The sequence below is a fragment of the Empidonax traillii genome, unplaced genomic scaffold (genome assembly GCF_003031625.1).
Source record: "Empidonax traillii isolate 1590-97213 ecotype Southwest subspecies unplaced genomic scaffold, ASM303162v1 scaffold3731:size11309, whole genome shotgun sequence".
NCBI classification, from domain to species: domain Eukaryota; kingdom Metazoa; phylum Chordata; class Aves; order Passeriformes; family Tyrannidae; genus Empidonax; species Empidonax traillii.
Window position 1 is genome coordinate 1 of NW_020958924.1, and position 4,217 is coordinate 4,217.

Consider the following 4,217-nt stretch of genomic DNA (forward strand, 5'->3'; position numbering starts at 1 on the left):
GAGGTGTGGGAGGTGTTTGTGGATCTGGGGGTCCCTCTTTGCCTGTACAGTAGAGGGATGGGGTGTGTAAGAGGGGGGCCCCTGTCCTTGTGGGTTGAGGAGGTGACATCTTGCTGTGTGGGCAAAGCAGAACAGACTTCCCTGGTCTTGTTTTCTATGGAAGTTGAGGCTTGTTGGAAGGAGAAAGGGGGCTGGGGAGCGTCCCCACCCGTATCAGGGTGGGACAGGGGGGTCCAGACCCCCCATGTCAGGAAGCTGGCAGAGATGGTGCCAGTTCTGGGGGCCTGGAGGCAGCGTTTATCCGGCCTCAACCCACGGGCCGGATCCGGAGCTCGGCACTGCAACAAGTAGTGAGAGCCCACAGCCATCCCACGGCACAGTGGGTGGGTGGGTGACACCCCCCCTACTCATTTCCATGCTGGAAATACCCCCCCTCCTCCATGGGGCAGGTAGGGGCTGGGTGTCCCCCATGTGCCCAGGGAAGGGGCAGTATTTTGGCAAAGTCCTGGGTGCCAAAGCGCCCTTGGTGATGCCATGGCTGGGCATCCTCTGTCCCCTCCGTGCTGCATCCAGCCTGGGGTGTTCACAGGGTGTGAGTTGGAGGACTTGGACAAGGTTGGGGGATGGAAATTCCCCCCATCTCTATCTGGGGGGTCTGGAGGGGACCCGGTGTGACCCAGGCCCTGTGTGGCTGTGGAGTTGCCACAACTTGGAGCAAGGGGAGCCCAAAATGCTGAGCCCATCCTGTGAGCCATCCCAGGCCCCACAGGGTGACATGGGTGGGGGGAGCCAGGCCCTGGGCTGCAGTTTGGGGGCCTCAGTGTGATCGTGCCGGGGCGAGGAGGGGAACAGGAGCACGGCAGGGCCGCACACGAGGCTTCAGCCACCTGAGGGGCTGCTGAAAATCTATGCCGAGGGGAACGCAGGGGAGCAGCACCTCACTGAGTGCTCAGCAGCTGGCAGAGACTCCCCCAACCCCTCCTGCCGTGCTGACACTCCCCCCCTTCCCCTCCCGCTGCCATCCCTCCGCCCAGGGGGGCTCTTTCTGGCCAGCGCCGGGGCCGCCGGCAGCGCCCTCGCCCCTTCCCTCCCTCGGCCGAGACAGATGGTGTCACTTCGATGCTGAGACCAACCTGCTTAATGTGTTGGAAGTCTAAACACGTTAGGGCCGCTTGGTTTGCCACGGCCCTGCCCAGGCCTGGCTTCCCCCGCTGGGCTCGGGGCTGCTCGGAGCGAAGCACGGAGCGGGTGACGTGTCCCCAGATCCGGCTGAGGGGGTGGCAGGGGTGGCAGGGCACCCCAAATGTCTGTTTCTCGCACACCATCCCCCAGTTCTTCCAGAAACACTGCCTGAAATTCCCATTCTTCCCTCCTCTCTTGCCCCAGCAGTCGTGGCGGGTGCTGGGGCGGCATCAGGACCTGATGCTGAGGGTCTGGAGAATGGGGTGAGCCCCGAAATCCCACCAGCTCTGCCCCACTGCCACCGGCTCCCAGCCTGAAACCAGGCCATTTTGGGGCTCTTTTCCCAGCTCCATCCCTTCCAGCGGCCCTGCAGAGGTGCTGGGGATGGGGAGGGTGGGTTGCTCTGTGCTCAGGGGGGCTCATGGCAAACCCAGCCCGTGGAGGCGTCAAGCTCAGAGCCACAAAACATCCGTTTCCCCCAACCCCGAGCTGCTCTTGCAAAACTTGGTGTGCAGGGCCAGCAGTGCTGCTGAGACACAGGAAAAACCCCAGTGCGGGGCTCGAGGGGGACGGGAGCCCCAAAATGGGGACCCCAGGGGGATGTGAGTCCCCCAAAGTGGGGATCTGCCGGCCTGGGGGGCTCTGGGGCAGGGCAGGGGTCACGCTCTCATCCTGCTGGTGGTGCAGGTACCTCATCTCTCCAGGCTACGCTGGTCCCTCAGCGTGGGTGTCCTTGGGGTGCAGCCTCTTGTGGACCCATGGAGAGAGCTGAGGGTGGGTGGGAGATGGTGGTGCTGGGATGAACTTGCTCAGGCACTGGGATTTTACCCTGTTGGTGTCTTTTTTTACCCTCTCCTGCCCCTCTACCCCTGCTCCAACACACCGTCTCGTGCCACCCCACCCCATGCCACGCCATCCCACCCCCAGTCATTCCCCCAGAGATAATTTCCTACTGGTTTTCCGTGTGGGTCCCCGTCCTTCCTGGGCCCCCACGGCTCTTGGGGTTCAGCCAGGGCAGGATTTCTGGAAACCCCCAAGGACTCGCCGGTGCCCCGACTGCAGCGGGCCCGGGGAATTCCTGCCGTGGGGCTCTGCTGTGAAACCAGGGCTGGCTCTGCATTTGGGGGCACACAGGGGCACACAGAGGGTGACCCTGTCTTTTAGGGGTACATAAGGGCTGCCTTTGCATTTGAAGGGGACTCAGTGCTGCTTTTGCAGGGGGCAGGGACTCTCTTTGCATTTGGGGACACGAGGATGGCCTTGCCTTCGGAGAGGACACTGGGAGGGCTCTGGGGGTGTGGAGCTGGTTTTGCCTTTGAAGGGGACATGGGACAGCTTTGGGGACACAACTGGGTGTGTCATGTCACCGTGCCACGCATTGGTGTGCCACCACACCGTGTCACCCACTGCTGTGCAGCCGTGCCACGCTGCCACGCCATGTCTCTGTGCCACCATTTCTGTGCCACCGTGCCGTGTCCAGCAGTCACATCGTGCCACTGCGCCACGTCACCGCCTCGTGCTTTGCTGTGCCACCACTCCCTGCCACCCTGCCATGCATCGCCACGCAGCCATGCCATGCATTGCCGTGCCACCCTGCCGTGCCACCCTGCCATGCCACCATGCCATTTCCAGCAGCCATTCCACGTCCCTGTGCCGTGTCCAGCATCCACGCCACCCCACCGTGCCACCCAGCCGTGCAGCAGGGACTGCTCCATCTCCCACGCGGCCGTGGCGGCTCCTGCGGTCACGGCGCTGCCGTCGGGGGGGGAGGAGGCGGCTCAGGAAGCCGCAGCCCCCACCTCGATGCGCTGCCAGGAGTGGTGGTGGTGGTGGGGGGGAGGTAGGAGAGGCACGACTGCCTGGGGGGTTGCCCTCCTGGACATCCAGGTTTTCCTTCCGCCTGGGGTCATCCCGGACGCGCTCCCTGTGCCTCCATCCCCGTGTCACCAGGTGACACCCTGGATGTGCTGCTGTGTCCCCTGGTTCCATCCCTGTGTCCCCGTGTCCCCCCCGGGCCCCTGAGGGGAGGGTTCACTCAGGGACAAACCTCGGGGCGCGCCGAGAGCCCAGAAACAAAAGTACAAAGGGGGAAAGGCGCAGTGCCCACCAGCTTTTGGGGTGGGCCGGGGAGGGTTTAGAATGGGGTTTGGGGCACCTCCCAAACCGCAGTGACCAAACCCAGGGCAGCCGAGTGCTGCCCGAGCAGCAGCCCCGGGAGCTCGAGCGCCGGGGGATTTAGAAATAAAGGCGAGGCGAGCGCGGTTTCGGGTCTTGCCCCCACCCTGGCGTGCCCGGCCGGGCCGTGCGGTTTCCCCGCGCAGCGTGTGAAGCGCCGAGCAGCGCTCGCTGCGGCGCTGCCAGCGGGGGCTCGAGGGCTCCGAACGGAGCAAAGAAAAACAGAAAGAAAGAAAAAAAAAAAAACACCAAACCAACTAAAAAAAGGCAGGTTCTTTCCTCCCTGCTCCTTGCAGCAGCTCGGGCTGGTGCAGCGCCCAGGCTGGGGCTCGCCCCGCGGTCAGACCAGCCCCGGGCTCGGCGTTGGGGCGCCCGGAGCGCGGTGGCACCGAGGTGGTTTTTAATGTGGCTGCAGCTTTTGTCAGTGGCAGGAACCGCCTGGCCCTCGACACGGTCGCGGCTGTCTCGCTCCCGAGGAGTTTTAGGGATACAGAAAGGGGGAAAGGGGTCTGTGAGTGTTCGGAGGGACCCCGGAATGTGCGGGACCACCATCCGTGCCGGGCCCGAGGAGCACATGTGCAGCTCCTCATCACGAGTGCTGCTTTCTCTACTTCTTTCTCTTTTTCATTCTCTTTTTCTTAATCTCTTTCTTTATCTTCTTCTTTTTCTTATTTTTTTCTTTATCTTCCTCTTCATCTTTTTATTCTTCTTCCTTGTCTTCTTATCCTTCTTCCTTGTCTTCTTATTCTTCTTTTTTTCTTACCATTTCTTCTTTTTCTTCATCTTCTTCTTTTTCTTTCGCTCATTTTTCTTCTTGTTTTTCTTTTTTTTTCTTAACCTTAATCTTAACTTTAATCTTA